Genomic DNA, 17,094 nt, shown 5'->3' with positions numbered 1-17,094 from the left:
TTTCATCCTCATTTTTTGTCACTTTTTCGTCACATTTGTGTCACTTTTTCGACGTTTTTGTCACTTTTTCGTCATATTTTTGTCACTTTTTCGACGTTTTTGTCACTTTTCTGTCACTTTTTTGTGGCATTTCTGTTGCATTATCGACGTTTTTTTTTCGGCCACGTTTTTGTTGCGGTTTATGGCTTTTTCCATCCTCGTCTTTAGTCGCTTTTAATCACTTTTCTGTTCCTCTTTTATTTTTATTTTTTTGAGGCTTTTATTTTGCATTTTCGTCATATTTTTGACACATTTGTGTAATATTTTTCCCAAGAAGCTTTTAGATTTGGGCAAAGCCAAGCTGGAGAAAATTTGCTCGGTTCAGTTGGGGGTTAAGAGGTTAAGCAGCTCTCCAAGTTCAGTTAATAGCAGCAGAACCATTTAAAGCCACAAGAGGGAGCAATAACACCAGGAATACATTTTCTTGTACAGATGTTGACTGACAACAGGTGGCGATGTTGGTCTTTTCTGTAAAACATTTTACGTTTCAAGGCACCCTTTTTGGTAGCCTATTTTTAATTTAAGCTCTTTTGATCTAACCATTTGTTCATTTAATTTTTTTTTATTTTTTTTTGACAATCTAGCCTGTTGTAGACATAATCTAAACGGCAATGGACAAAAACACTAGATTTATTCGGCTAAAAAAGGGAAAAAAATAAATAAATAAACACCCAGAACAGAATTTAAGCTGTGTAAAGTATTTTGGGATTTATGTGACCCAAAGCACCTCTGACCCGTTGTGACCCCCTTTTCTGCGCAGGACCGAAATAAACATGATTTGCCGGAGTGCGGTGGAGTTGGAGGTTGCAGGCACTGAATGACAGAGCGCCAGCGAGAGTCAGCCTGGGTCCTCCTCGCACATGCCCTTGGGTGTTTTCTGCCTGATGCTGATGGACAAGCACACGCCAGGTTAAAGGCCTGTCAAATAAATCGGGTACAATCACTTTCGGGGCGAGAACATGCGTGATGCGACGGACAGAGAGGAGAGGGGGATAGGAGGGGGGGGGGGGACATACTGAGACAGGTATGTTCGCTCGGAGAAGGTCTGACCTGCATGTCTCAATGTCTTTCCAGCTCAAATCTTATTTCCAGATATTTCCAAATAACCTCTGCGCAGGCGTTCTTTGATAAAGCTACTGCAGTGCATGCAGGCTGGCCACAAAAATGCATTAAAAAAATGAAACCAAAAATCAATCAACCTGTTTTATGTGGATTGGAACATGCAATGATTACTTACTGCAATAATTAGTCTAGTACGTTAACCTAAAATGATTGTGTACTATTATTTTAAAACAACCAGAAGAAAAAACTAAATAAATTATAATTAATTATAGCTTTCTCCTTTTTTTGAGTGATGCAGATTTTGTTTTGTTACACGTTATTTTACACAACTTGATGCAGTGTACCTAACCAAATTTAGTACAATGTAGTGTGCTTTTTAACAATCTGTAATAACTAGTACCTATGTAGTACATACACAATGGAATAATGTGTTGTAGAACTTGGGTACATAATGTAAAAAGATCCTTAAGGTAAGAGTCTTATGCCGTATTACTTGGGTATAAGGTATTCTGATACTGTTCGATACTGGTACTTTAACAATACTCGGTTTACAATACCAATGCCTGAACAATAATTTTTTTCGATACTTAAAACAAAATATTTGTCACCTAGAGCCAGAAAACATAACAATAATGTTAAAGCAGGACTAAGTAACTCATGCCCCTAGAGGCCATAAGCGCCACTGCAGGTGTCGAAGCATGTTGCGTTTTTTTACTCATTAATTGTCCGTGAGAGTAAATACTACGCTGACTGAAAAGACAAAGGAGGAAAGGGGAAATCTCCTTTTACACAATGGAGATTTTCAGTCAAACTTGCTGTAATACTGTTTAAGTGGTGCTAGCCCACAGTTAGCTTTGCCCGTTAGCCTGTTAGCTTCTTCTTCCTGATTCCATCATTGGTGTGTGTGTGTATTGGTGTTCTGACCCGGTGCAGGAAAGCTGCATGTGGAGTTTTCTGGCCAGAGACACCAGGGGGAGATGAAAGCCCCCCCAATCATCCCAACACTTGTATTATCCCAAGAGGGAAAAAAGGATTTATTAAGGTAAACAGTCCCAATACCATACTTATCATTTAATGGTATCCAGCCCTACTTATTGCATTATGTTTCTCCAACTTAATACACATTATTCCATCGTGTATGTAACCCATAGGTACAGGTTATTACACATTGTTATATAGCACATTTCATTGAACTAAATTTGGCAGGTGCAATGTATCAAGGATAGTGCTACCTTTAGTACTGTATATACCTTTACATAGGCATATCTATTTTTGTTAGAGAGACATTCTTTACGTATAGCTCAGTATTTCTTGCGTTAACTATTATGATCTTAACTATAGCCATGGACTAAATTAGATTAGATAATGAAGTCCATTTATATTCCTCCCGACAGTATTGATACTCACCAGCGGACAATACAGCAGCACAAAGTAGCGCCGACCTGTTCTGTCAGTGTTGGGTTCATCCACGCGGAAACCTCATCTCTCTCATTCTGCAGTCACCTGTACATTTAAGGTTCATTTACAATTTCACGTCTGGTATCTATCCAGCCGTCCTAGACTTCATGTTCTGTTTATGTGCTTTCCACTTTTTCTCTCCCCCCCCCAAAGCTTTTAAGAGCGCTCTGACCATACATTATTAATCCTAGTTTTCACTTAAATGCACCGCGTTTCTCTCTCTCATTATTACTTAAGATACTGCTCTTTATTGACTTGAAAAGGTCTCGCACTGCTGTATGACTGGTTTTTCATATTGTTCATAATGTGAGCTGTTTAAAGACATTATGTACGTTTATTGCTGTGAGGTGTGAAAGCTTTTACTCAAACGCGGAAAATACTGTATGTACCACCTGTGGAGCCGCAGCTTCTGACGAAATGTGCTAAAATCATCCACTTTATTGTGCAATAAGTCTTGTTTTTGTAATATTGTGTAAATGTTTTGTAGATGATGAAGGAGGTACTAATGCATTACAGACTGCCGAAGAGCGTGAAGGCACCAAATGTCTTACAAAATGTTGTTTAAAACAAATTACATTTTAAACTGTTACATAATGTGGTGTAAGTGCAAAATGTGGCTTGACACCTCTTTGTGAAAAACATCAATACTAATCATTGTATATTATCTAGATGCTCATGAGAAGGTGTTGATTCTTTGTCTCAGTCACACACAGCAGCACAAATTCTGTTTAGAGTATAAGCCCACTTGTAAAATGTAAGAAGATTCTATCATTTTGAGCAGGAATTGCACTTGTGTAGTTTGCTTTGGTAATGATTTGTTGCACCACCCCATATGTGAGTGGCCAAAAACTTCAAACTTATGAATGTCTCTCTCACTCCCCACACATCTCTCTCTCTCTTTCTCTGAGTTTTCATTTCTGCCTCGGAGAAGGTACTTTCCCTGTCCAGGCCATTTCTCTGTAAACACTTAGTTTTCAAAATCTTGTCTTGTGTTTTTCATCAGGAGGCCGCGCTGTCTGACCACATGTGAACGCTGTGGTGCCGCACAGAAATGACTTCCTTCATGACAAGATCAGCCATGAGATGATATCCAGTGGACGTGTTTGAATACCCTGTATTTAAGTGAAAGGTATTTTGCCCTTTATTTAGTTGATTACATAAAAATATATATGTAATGTTTAAAGACACAGGGTAATTGGGGGAAATTAAGGAAAGACATACATGAGTCAATGGACCTCAGCAATTTTGCTCATAGACACAGTAGAGGCTCTTTGTATTTATTTATTTATTTATTTATTTTTTACAAGAAAAAGTCTTCAGAAAAAATAAATGGAAGAAGTACCTCCATAACCAGTTCCGTCATGTTGAGGCACCGTCATGCAGACATGTTTCCATTTTTGTCTAGGCCATGTTTATGCTTGTGTCCTCTAAAGCAGGGGTTCTCACCTGTTGGGTCGGTACCCAAACGTGGGTCATAGAACCGTTTTCAGTGGGTCGTGACTCTAGAGTCTTTCCCTGAAATAATTATTTTAATATTTATACAGAAAAGGTATAGAATCACTACCTGAGACTTAAAGGAACAGGCCACAGTTATTTACATTCCGAGATATGTTCTTACCTTAGCTTAGACAAGTTCATTTGTACCTGTTTGGTCTTCACGCGTGCCTTCAGTCACGTAAACACAGCACAGACGACTCCTCCTCTCCTCTATAGCTCCAAACGAGGTGAAGATAGAAGCTACCAAGCTCTTTCACGTTTTCCCTATTTAAATATGGTTGCATGAAGTTTTTACACGATCCAAGTATAATTACACAAAATTAAACAATGTGGATTTTCCAAGCAGATAAAAAGGGGAACTATATTGTAAGGCGTAATAATACCAGGAGTGTTCGACATCCGCGCACTAATATCTTCACTTTACTGTGCGGACGCCGAAGTTGTTTTTATGTTACTTAATGCTTATTTAATTTTTTATTTGTAAGGAATATAAAGTATTATACATTATATATTACAAGTCGTCGCTTGTCATCCCAGGGTGCTGATGGATCCCGACACTATACCAGCTGAGAACCACTGCTCTGTTAGCCTGGTGAGACCAGAATGATCCCCCTTTGTATTTTTTCATACAGAGGGGCATCAGTCTGGGACCCACGACTTTGATGGCGGCATCAGAAAACTCAAAAGAGCCCGTGCAATCAGATTCGTTTATTTGCAGAAGTCCCCTTCAATAACAATCTACAGGCGGCCCACGGGAGAGAGAGCTTTTTTCCAATCGGCGGTCAATGACCAAAGATACAGGCAGTTGGTGAGTTTCGTGATTCGTAATCCTGTGCGATAAATGCAGAACTGCAAATAACACCTCATCAATGGCAGACGCCCGCCCTTTGCGGATTGGTTAACTCCGCTTCCTGTTTCCTTGCGTATGTACCGCTGTGGAAACAGAGTTGATGCCACGGTCACCAGACTCAATCGGAACAGAGGTGAGTCTGGTTTCCAGGCAACTGCTCTACAGGAGCGACGGTGGTGCAGGTAGTAGAGCGGGTCGTCTTGTGACCAGAAGATCAGCAGGTGCGCACCGCTGTTGTGTCCTTGGGCAAGAGACCCACCTTGCCTCCAGTGTCCGCGTACATTGGTGTATGAATGAGAGTATGAATGGGTGACTGGTTCCTTGATGTAAAGTGCTTTGGGAGCCTAAAGCAGGTAGAAAGGCACTATAGTAAATGTGACCATTTATTTATAGGGCAAATCCTCCTTGAACATGAATAATCCTGACTAACTTGTTGTGGGGGCTGTAGTGAGGGGTGTTGTGGGGGGGGGCAGTGCAAACTTAATCTGTATAACTAGAAAAAGCTCTGTGAAGTAGTCTATGCACATTTTCATTCATCTAAAGAGGAATATTGATTTACTTTTCTTGCCGTAGGTTCCTTTTTTCACAACTGCTCTGTTGTAATAAAAAAAACTAAAAACACCCATCTACATATTTTTATAACAGCAATAAAGACACGACAATAGTTCCCCGACCGTTGCTTTTTCACGTCCCCTTGCACATGCGGCACAAGTCGAACTGTGTAAATGGAGGAGATGAATAATACATTTGCATTACCTTTGTGCAGCCAGGCTATTTTTTTCCTATTCCCCCCTCGCTGCAAGAACATCATTTTTAGCAACAATAAAATAAAAGGCACAGTGCACACGGACTGAAACTACAGCATGTGCCATCTGCAAACAGCATCAGTGGTTTCAGGCGATTGAGAGTTGTTACTTTCATTCTGGTGTTAAAGTAAATGAGAGGGTAGTGCGAAGAGAGTCAATCAGAAACAGTGAATACAGTAGATATTCTTTCTATAACTGTAGTCTTGAAATGTATTTGGGGATTTTGCTTGTTAATTATGAAACTGTTGGTTTACTTTTTAAACTATAAATAGTAAATACATCACCGGTCGTGCAACATATCAGTCTGTTTCCCCAGCGCTCATAACAAAATCAATTAAGGCTAAACACTTCAGGTCAGAGTGATGTAGGATTTTATCATCCGTTTGTTTGTTTTCCCCGGATTACTAACTAAAACATCCACAATTATTTTTATTATTAGCTGTAGAAATATCTCATAACACTTCATAATAATTACAGTTTATATTTGTGTTTCAATAAGCAAAGAAACTGGATGACTTTGAAAACCTCAACGAGCAAAATATGTTAGAACATACAATACAAAATACACAATACTTTCCTTCACACATTTTTCAGCTTCCTTAACATATTTTACAAGGTATGGCTTCTTTGAGGAAACAAAATGTAATCAATAGTGTAATGATTCAATACAGAACAGCCTTGTAAATTATAATTATTATTTTTATTTTTTATAAATCTCATCTTTTGTGTAAGTTGTAACAAATCTGCTTGTTTGTGCATCTAAAACATACCAGAAATGGCATCTTCACGGGAAACAATTGAATATGTTGAATATATTTATTTTTGTTGAACAGTAATAGTAGAGTTACAAACACTTATGCCAGGGGTTAAAACAAAACAAAAAATAAAATAAACAAAAACAAGCACAGAGACACACTTAGCAGCAACACACAGCAAAAAAGTAAAGCATCAAGAGTCTTTATAGCTTTGGGGGTTTGAAGAGGAATGTATTGTATTATTTCGAGCAGTTTAAAAAGGGGTAGGAGGCAGGAGCCATTTGTTCCTATTATATCCTATCCTGTGTTACACATTCACAAGTAGTATCGAAAAAGAAAATGTATATATTACAAAAATGATAATTTATATCATTGACTGGGTCCATGATCGCTCCGTACAACACAAAAAATCACCTCAAAAACAACATTATTTTACTTGTCCGCCACCTGGATAAATATTACAGGCCTTTAGACCGCTGACACCCAGCAATTTCCAATGGAACTAGAATGATTTTTCTTACTTTTTACTTTATGCTCTCATTTCAAGTGTTTTTTGTTGTTTGTTATTTTAAGTGTTAAGTTAATTCCTGTTATTTTAAGCGACTTACTGCTTGTTGTTCCATTGGCGATCTTATTTCAAGACAGTCCAAACCTGCTCAAAATCAGCAATAAATGTCTTAATTCAAGCACTTTTCAAACCATTTTGGTATGGTAAGATTGCATTTCCCCCCCCAGTGTAGTTAGTTGTTTAGTTCATTTCATTTTATTTTAGTTTATTTGAGCAGTTAACACTCTGCTCAAAAGGAGAGGGCCGAAGCTTGAGCTTATAAGCGCCCACCCCCAAAATCCAGGCAATAAAATAATACAAAGGAACATAGTGCAAAAGGAAAAAACAGCAAGGAAACAACAGCAAAAAATTGATTATATTATATTATATATAAGGACCATTTACAAGATGGCATTTACATAAGTCATTGCATGACTGAAATGCATGTACTGTATACATTCTCCAAAAAGGAGTAACACTGATTACGAAACAATAATGCTACACAAGGAACCGTATCAGTCGCATGCACTACCCCCACAGCATGCACATACACACAACGTGCATGTTTATGAATGAACCTTATCCTATTGTAGTTCCATTATATCAGCAAAAGAGCAAAGGAGAACCTGTTAAACTTCAAAGTGGCTATTTTAACGCAGACCATACTGACAAAGTATTATTTGAAATATTCACCTAATAAACATAATGAAGCACAGCTACAATATTTAGACTGTGAGGTGTTGCATGTAGGACGGATTCTCTTCTTTCTCTGTGGATTTTTCTATTCGATACAACTCTCTTTGAAAATTCTACATTAGTTGCAATTCCACTGATACAAAAACTACTGAACAGATGGTTGCGCAATCTGGCTCCACCTTCATCTCTCAAATATAGCGAAGACTAAAAGGAACTGCTCATCTATCTATCCACTTATCATTTTCCACATTGTAACTTGTCTCAACCCCCGTCCCCTATTGCTGTTTTTCTGACAAGAAGACCTCCAGCTTTTGCTAAACGCCGGTCTCATTTTGAACAATACGGACCAAATGATGAGTTCAGGGTGCCACATGCCAGTATCGCGGAACATTTTCATTCAAAGTGTGAATCTACGCCGTCCATTCACGTATAAACTGAGTGAGAGATTTTGAAAGCCAATGCGGTGCGGACCCTGATTGCACTTAGCTCTGTTGAGAATCATGTAACCTTTATGGAATGGTTTCAAGGGTGACTCATAGCCAGAGCTAATTTTAGAGGGCTTTGTGTGCTATAGACTGGCCTTGAAGTTTACAATTATAAAAGAAAAAAAATTCCCTAGACCTTCTCCTGACTATATGACACGCAAGTAGTGTGCTTCTGACACGTGTTGCGATAATATTGAAATGCACTGGTCGTATTTACAGTACGGCAGAGTGCGATACGGAGTGCGGCGAGCGGCCCCATACGCTGGCTCACATGTAAACATTTATATATAAGGCTAACAGTAATATGAGGCAGATGTCATGAGGAAAGCAGCTCCCCCTTTTACTCTGCGTTTGCTGAGTGAAAGTGTCACCATAACCCACTTTTTATCATCCAACAAGGCTATCGCTTAAACATTTCATTAGTGGTACAGTATCTTTATACAGACAGAATCAGTGCATTGTCTATAAAGTTTGTGAGCTGGATAGTAGAACGTTTGCTCCATTCCTATATATCTTGCATAAATATCCGGCTAACTTAGGATGCATAACAAAACCGAACTAAACTATACTCCCTTTACTCCCTTGTCAAATAGGATGACATGATTTTTTTCCTTTTTGTCAAGTTTTGCATGTTTTTTGTGTGTCATGTCTGTGCTATAGCGTTAAACTCTTTACTTGAAATACAGTAGATGACATTCATGATAGCACAGGGCGGTAATGGTCAGCAAGAGGGTGAAATACATTTGAAATACTGTACATCAAGTACTTCCAAAGTTATGAGCATTTCAGTTTTCATTTTTGGCCACTTTTGGGGAAATCAAGCTTCACTGAAACGATAGGATATTGTCTGGACTGATTTATCACAAAAAGTGCTATCATTTTCAGGGGCTTTGTTCTCTAACTTTCCCATTTCACCAAATATCATTCTCAAAATTCACAAGAAATATAAGGATTTCAAATATGATGTCAGATTTCAGTTGTGGGCTAAGACGATGCCACAAATTTGCATATTTTAACAAATAATTAAGGCGAGACCCTGCAGGTGAACAGGGAAAACATTTAAAGTGGGTGATATCAATATGAAACTTTTGCTGTGTATTGTTTACAAAAATCTGGATAAAAAGAGTATTGCTGTATTGTCTGTCATATGTTTATATATAAAAATAAGAGCTAATTTGTAGTTCAAAAACGCTGCATTGTGGCTTTATGCAAATGAGTGCGCACCGAGGAGCAGAGTTTTGAGCGACACACGTTATACAAGGGAAACTAGCTTCGTAACCTCACACTGTGGCTGCTTTAAATTCAAGCCGAACTCTTTCTTCTCTGTCACACATTAAAGGCCCTATACCGGATTTGTTTTGTCCTCCTTTAGTATATCGTTAACTCAGACATTTGTGGGGGAAAGCCTTGTGCATCTAATAATAATGTTTTTGTCATGCATGTGCCATTTATTTACCATTGGTTACAGCTTTTGATTAAATATAGCCCTACCAGATGAAATGCCACATTAATTTGAAATAAACTGCATGTTCTTGGGTAAGATTAATAAAATATTTGAGGCCAATTTAAAGCTGATTCCAACTCTACGCATTTCGTGCCAGTTCATAATTGGGAGCTCCACAGATGTAAGTCAAGGTGTGCCTGTTTTCTTATCGCCCTGCTCTACTTCCCCAGTCCGCTGCTCAGCCTCCAGTGCATAAAATAATCATTATGGTGACATTTCCATGAGATTTCCAGGCAGAAATACACCGAGTGACCTGAAATTTTCACACTTGCTATGTTTACCTTCTGCAACCTGACTTGGACCTAATAGTAAGCCAAACCAGGGTGCAATCAATTTAGTACAATGATTGTCACACTGGGAGAGCCGCTAAATGAGCTAATTTGTTTTAGCTTTTAGTTTAGTTTAGTTTAATTGCTTCCTATTAAAATGAAATCTGATAAATGCACGTTATTGTATGTGGCTTTCTTTGTTAATGACTCCAGTGCAAAGGACACAGACAGATAGGCTTTGTTTTCCCTGACTGGAATAGTCTGGTCAAAAACAACCAGGTAGATTTGTGTCATTCCAAGTCCAATCACTTGAGGCAGTTGGATCTTTCTGATTCAAAAAGCTTTTAAAATAAAGGTCAGACCTGTTCACCACAACTGCCTCTAAAATTCTGCACTGTCACTCAAAAACGTGTTACTTCGGGTCCGAATTGCCGTCATGCACGAGCTTGATAAAGAACCTGCAGTCACGCATAAGACCTGAGGTTGGCAGAAGTGAACATCAAATGACCAACTTGCATCTAGTCTCTTTAATAAATCCTTTTTCGTAGTCCCTTTGGGGCTCTTTCATCTCTCCATGGTGTCTGTGGCCAGAAAACCATGCTTGCAACTTTACTGCCACCGGGTTACACACTAATACACACTAATGGATGAAGCTAACAGGCTAACGGGCAAAGCTAACTGTGGGCTAGAGTCACTTAAACAGTATTTACAGCCAAGTGTGAGTGGAAAAAATAACTCCATTGTGTTATTGGATGTACAATATCCCTCTCTCCCTTTGTCTTTTCTGTCAGTGTAGTATTTACTCTCACGGACAATTCATAAGAAAGAAACGCAGCATGCTACGACACATGCAGTGGCGCTTATTGCCTCTAGGGTGCACAAGTTACTTAGTACTGCTTTAAGTAATTTTATCGAACAGAGCTTAAAGAAGAACTAAATAATTTATTTTTTTTCACTCAAACTTGGCTGTAAATACTGTTCAGTTAGCTTTGCCCGTTAGCCTGTTAGCTTCTTCTTTTTGATTCTATTAGTGTGTATTGGTGGCTCCGACCTGGAGGCAGGAAAGTTGCAATTGTGGTTGACACCAGAGGGAGATGAAAGACCCCCCAATCACCCCATTAACACTTGTATTACCCCCAGAGGGACTACGGAAAGGATTGATCAAGGGAGGCAAGTTACTTATCATAAGGTCTTCAATAATATCGTTTATCGCAATACTTTCCTGCCTCAATATATCGAACTTTAGATTTTGTTATTGTGATAGGCCAGGACAAACATGAAGGAAACTATGTGAATATAATAGATTAACTATAAAATGCAACAAAGGCTTGAAAATATGTATTAAAAATGTGAACAAAAAGACAAACCCACACAAAACCCTCACTATTTTTTCCCCCTTGTGTCCTGCCACATCGTTTTTGACCTTTTAACCATACAGTGGCCATCCACCTGATTACACCCCCTCCCCCTGCTCCCCCTGTTCCCCCTGTTCCCCTGCCCAGGACGCCCCACTGAATAAGCGTTACCTGATCACTGGTATTTGTGTCTCCATGTTTGGGGCTGCAGATTCAGGCCGACAGCGGCGGGGAGGGAGGGCCTGTCTCGTCTTTGTAGGAGTCCTTTTGCATGAAACTCAAATCTGGGGCAAAGCAAAGATCGTGCTCTTCAAACTCACTGATACAATCTGTCTGTGATCTTTTTGTTAGTAGTTTAAGGACTGAGATGGGGGTGTCTCTCTGAGTAAGTTGTAGAGATTTTAAAGAAGTTCTCGAGATCTTATCAAGGAACATATTGCATCAAAACTTTATGGATAGAGTGTGTACTATTGCCATAGCATTAGGCAAATTGCAACAATTCAAACTCTGGTTGATATTGAAAATTATTTTGCTGCCCTAAGAAAGAAAGTGCAAACGCAAAAGCAACTTAAAGGTGCATTACGCAACATTGTATGGAAAAAAAAAAAGTTGATATTTGTGCATATCTGACCTTGTAGTGACAAGCGGTTGTATGAGTTGTTAACATGGCCCCTTTACTTTTAATTACGGTGATCTCTACAACCAGGGCCAATTGTTTTGGAGCTTTTCTGGGGAGAGGGTCCGTCAGCAGTGAAAACCTTCTAAACAATTCATCTTGGAGCCTCTTAGAGACTACTGTAAAAAGTAAAGGTGCTATGTTATACACTACATACATTCATTTTTCATACATAAATGCACCTTCAATGTTGATTAACTAAAATGTACATTTATCCAGCAAATTGTCAGAGCCAGGACTGGAACCCATGATGTTGGGATTGGAACAGTGCTCCATGTCAGCTGCTCCTTGAACCTGCAGTGCATCTAAGGCCCCTATTGATTATTGTTTGTATCGCTTCTTATAATGTTATCAATCAAATGTATACCTGTTGCAACCACAGGGGAAATGATGAGTAATATGTAATATTTTAACCGCGTGACTAAAAGCAAACACAAACAGACATTAGCGCCATGGACGAGATACTAAAAAGCAGATTGAATAAAAAAGGTAAAACACTAGCTCGTAGATTGTGTCTTTGTAGTGTTTTTTTTTTTTCGTGCGAAAGATGTGCATTTCCAAATTCCCCGCCATCTGTGTCAATGTGATACTTCTCCTTAGTACAATGAAGTGGAGATGGAAGCTGTGTTTCATATAATCCCCAAATCCATCCAACTCTCACATCCTATCATGCAAATGTGCTGCAGTTTGAAGAGAATCCGCTCTCCCAACCATATGCCTGAGCCCTGTAAAAGATACAACTATTTATTATGCATGCGTTGCACCAGGCTTATGGTAATAAGGTATTAAATTAGTGCTGGACATTATTGCACTGCTATATCACTTCTGCCGTTAAGATTTTCACACACATAAAAAGTAAGAGAAATTAGATTGAAAAAATGATTTAGCGTAAAACTGTAGCTTCTTTATTCAGATCACAGTGTGCTGGACTGCTTATAGAGCCGCTATGGCTCTGTCACATCCAGTCAAGTTCAAAATGCTTGATGGGATTTTTTTTGGCATGAAAGATTACTGAGGTCAGTGTTGTCTTCCAAGTAATACATTTGGTGACTGCGCTGACTGCCCGAGAGTGTTTTTCTGCAATTCAAATAAAATTGTATCATTTCTTTAATGAAGCATGATTTTGTTTGGAACATTTGTCATTGATGGAGTCCTTGCCAAAATTATTTCACGATTACCACGAGCAAAGGATATTTGTTCTTTCTGTCGAGCTCAAGGCGAAAACACAACTCCAGAACAGTGTTTTTGCTTCCACTTTTCCACTACGTTGTTATGTCTTAAAAACACTTTTTGAAAAGCGAAATCTATTACTACAATAAAACACTGGCAAGTCCCTGCTTTGCTCATTTGGTGCGTGTGTTACTTTTGAGGACACATTTCAGGTACAGCTTTGATATCTGAACTCTCTCATAATGATTCTCTTGTAAAAACATGTTGACACCGCGACTGTAACTGTAACCTCAAAAAGATGCTTTGCTGTGATTTCTCTGTCCCACTCACCTCATTTCCCTCAGAACTTTAGGTGTTTCCCCCGAAATGTAAAAGTGAATCATGGCCCAGTTCAGTGTGAAAACATGATCATTGCTGGGACACCTGCCTTCATGTCCGAATTGGATCTTGCGGCTGGCTCTTTTTTAAAGGGATAGGCCACCGTTTTTCCATACTGAAATATGTTCTTACCTGAGTTAGACGAGTTGATACGTACCTGTCTGGTCTTTGTGCGTCCCCTTGGAAGAGCTTGGTCGCTTCTAACTTCACCCCGTTTGGAGCTATAGCAATATACTGGGAGAGGCCGAATGCTAACAACACCTTTGGTCTTTTTGCGTGACTGAGGGCAGGCACAAAGACCAGACAGGTACGCATCAACTCGTCTAAGCTCAGGTAAGAACATATTTCAGTATGTAAAAACGGTGGCCTGTTCCTTTAAGACACATTTTCTTAAAGAGGGGGTATTATGCTTTTTTCAGCCACATAGCACCAGTCTATGGCACACTACAATGATGACGAAACCTTCTGTTGGTCTGTAAATGCAGTAAATTAGAATAACTGCCTTGTATAAAATTGCTCTTTCAAAATGGCGGTAGCGAAAGACTTGAAATAGGCCCCTGTCTCTTTAAGAACCTCTGACCCTTTCCGACACGCCCCCTCCACACGCTGTCTGTGGCATCACAACACTGCGCTCGTTGTCTCAACTGTATTGAAACTACGATCGGTGCATTTTAATTTTTATTGTTGGAAAGGAGCTACTGTTTATCACTTTGTGAACAATGGCCACACAGGATATTATTTGGAGACAAACCTTCCACACCGGACGCTTGGAAGGGGCTCTTGCCTGAAAAATAACTGCTGTTTGGAGGCTCTCTCTTTGCATCTGCCATGCCCTATTGATCTCTAACTATACCCCCATGGACGACACCAGGATCTGCAGGAGCCCATACGATTCAAAGACGGACATTATCTGTGCAGGTGGACAGTGGTTTTTCGAGGTTACCCGTTAGCTTGTTATAATCGACTACAGCTCATTGTTGATGAAAAGTCTGCAATAAACCACAAATGTGTAAAGCCAGGCTCATTGTGTGATCATCGTAAAGGCTGCTTCAAGTAGTTGCCTGCTTTATTGACGTTATTTGTGCATAATATGCTGCCTGTTTTCAATGAATGTTGTGAAGGTGAAGGTTGTTAGCTTGTCGTGGCTAATAGTGCCTTAGCTCCGGGAGAAAACCACTCGGCTACGACTCACTGTAGATGAAATGTGAGCGATAAACTACAAAATCAACAAGCCCGGCTCAGTGTGTGATCATCATAAAGGCTGCTTCAAGCAGTTGCCTGTTTTAGTGACGTTTTCAATGCATAATATGCTGCTTGTATTCAGTGAATTTTCCCGTTAGCTTGTCGCGGCTAGCTTGTTAGCTCCGGGAGAAAGCCACTCGTCTATGACCCATTGTAGATGAAATGTGAGCAATAAACTTCCAAATCAACAAGCCAGGCTCCGTGTGTGATCATTGTTAAACGGTTCTTTATGTGTGTGGTGGTTTCATTGACTTTATGTGTGCATATTTCTCGTTTTCACGTGATGACTCGAGGTTTAGCTTAGCATTAGCTTTCTCCGGAGGCTCTGTGCATCATCAAGGCCCAGCGCAGAACCAGACACTGAAATAAGCGTTCTTGTCACCGGTTTTAATCCTGGGTGTTTCGGTAACAGAAACACTGATGTGTGTCTTTGTAAAAGTCTGCTGTGGCTCCGGTTCACAACACATGAAGCTAATCCTCCATGATGACTCTGTTTACATCTTAGGGCTAGACACTGCGGGGAGGGGGTTCTGCTGAGGAGCAGTGGTTGGTTACTCGGCTGGTGACGAAAGGTCGGAGGCGTATCCTGGAGGTCGAGGGCGTTTCCTGAAGGAATCAGGCGTTTTATCCCTAAAATGGCTGCCATCGGAGTTTTTACAGATTACTCGAAAATACGTGAATGTGCTAAGGCAACACTTCAGGCATGTTTTTAATGAGGGAATGACTTAATAACATGATGTAAAGCTTGAAAAAGTCGATTTTGCATAATACCCCCCCTTTAAAGGAGCTGGATTATGCAACTGCTGCCTGTGCTTTTAGAACCACACGCACTTATGTCAAGACCTAATATAGTTCAGGCATAATACAGTCTTGTTCAGCCCTCACATTCACAATAAACAACACTGTAAGTTATCAGGATGTCTCAAAGAAAGAACAGATGCAAAAGATGTCCCATAAAAGTTCCGTAAATCCACTACAACAGTATCAAAATCAACGCGTTTTGAATTAGTTCCTCATAACTGCGATTTCTACCCGCCTCAGATTACACGTGTTGTACGGGCAGATCTTTTGTTTGCGAGCGAGACCACTACCTGTGTGTCTTTACAACTTCCATGTGCCAAAACGCCCACGCCGCCTTTACTGCCCGTACGGCGCCATCATAAACAATCATACCCCCCGGCCGTCCTCTCCAATTCTCCCTCCGCTGTATGTAAACTAGCGTAATGCAAGGTGGTTACAGCAGATAGCGCTGGAAACGCTAGCACAGCTAAATCAACCATTAGCCGCCGCCGCCGCCGTTGTGGCTCTTGTGTTGATGTTGTTATTGCAAATTTGTAATGCATCGCCTCGAAGCTATAAATCTTGCCGTGGATTACTTGGTAGGAGTCGTTGGGTACGCTCCCCGCTCATCAATCACCAGCCGCACTGTTTATGTTACAACTGCCACTTGGGATGATGGATGAAAATGGCGATTTTGTGTACAATACAGTAACTGTGGTCGAAGAACAAGCCACGGTGTCTAACTATAGCCCACTCTGTGTGCAATGCAGAATGAGAAACACGCGATAACGATCACGATTTTAAGAACTCCTCAGTGTTACGTCTGGTGATAAAGCGTATCTTAACGATATAACACAACATTTGAAGTATTAAGAAGTTTTGTCAATTACGAGGTGCTTTTGTGTGGGGATAATATGCAAACACGGCGATCGAAATGTATGTTTATGTCATGTTTTATTTGTTAAATCAACGTTTCTTGTTCAAATGTTTCTTTGACATCAGAACCATCGCTGAAGTTGCGTTTTGTTCCTTTATCACACGCTTCAGTAATTCTGTATTCTGCCCGTCTCCCTCTCAAGAGCTCAAGTAAGTGCTTCATTTTTCATTATACAATTGTACAACGAAATTGCGCGGATCCGATGTTGGGTTAGTCCTGTTAGTTAATGTATTAAGCTTCCAGTTACTTACAATAAGCAGATGCTATTTCTCAAAGCTTTGTTCCTGGAAGTATTTTATAAAATGAGAAGCTTAGTTTTGGTTGAAATCAAGCCATTTGCAATAGGCCCCTGTTTATGTGCTGTCGTGGAGGCGTTTTTATCTTGCACTCCTTTTTTTTTCCGGGAACAGTTACACAGCACTTTGTTGTGGACACTTTTTGACTGTTTTTAGGTAAATATATACTGTATCGCAATACGTATCGGATCAGGCCCTAAATATCGTGATACGTATCGGATTGTCCCAGCCCTGCTTTACATGTTTCGGCGGACTCTGCTGCCGCCATCTTCACGAGCATCACCCGACTGCT

General features: G+C 39.9%; 1 long non-coding RNA gene across 1 annotated transcript in view; it reads right to left on the bottom strand.

Annotated features, from left to right (window-relative positions):
* Positions 1-17,094, bottom strand: part of LOC306980135 — an 857,770-nt gene that overhangs the window by 798,061 nt on the left and 42,615 nt on the right. The window lies entirely within an intron of this gene.

The sequence above is a fragment of the Gobius niger genome (assembly GCF_951799975.1).
Source record: "Gobius niger genome assembly, chromosome: 20".
In the NCBI taxonomy this organism is placed as follows: Eukaryota; Metazoa; Chordata; class Actinopteri; order Gobiiformes; family Gobiidae; genus Gobius; species Gobius niger.
Note: the sequence above shows the minus strand (reverse complement) of the source record. Positions and strands in the feature narration are given on the sequence as shown.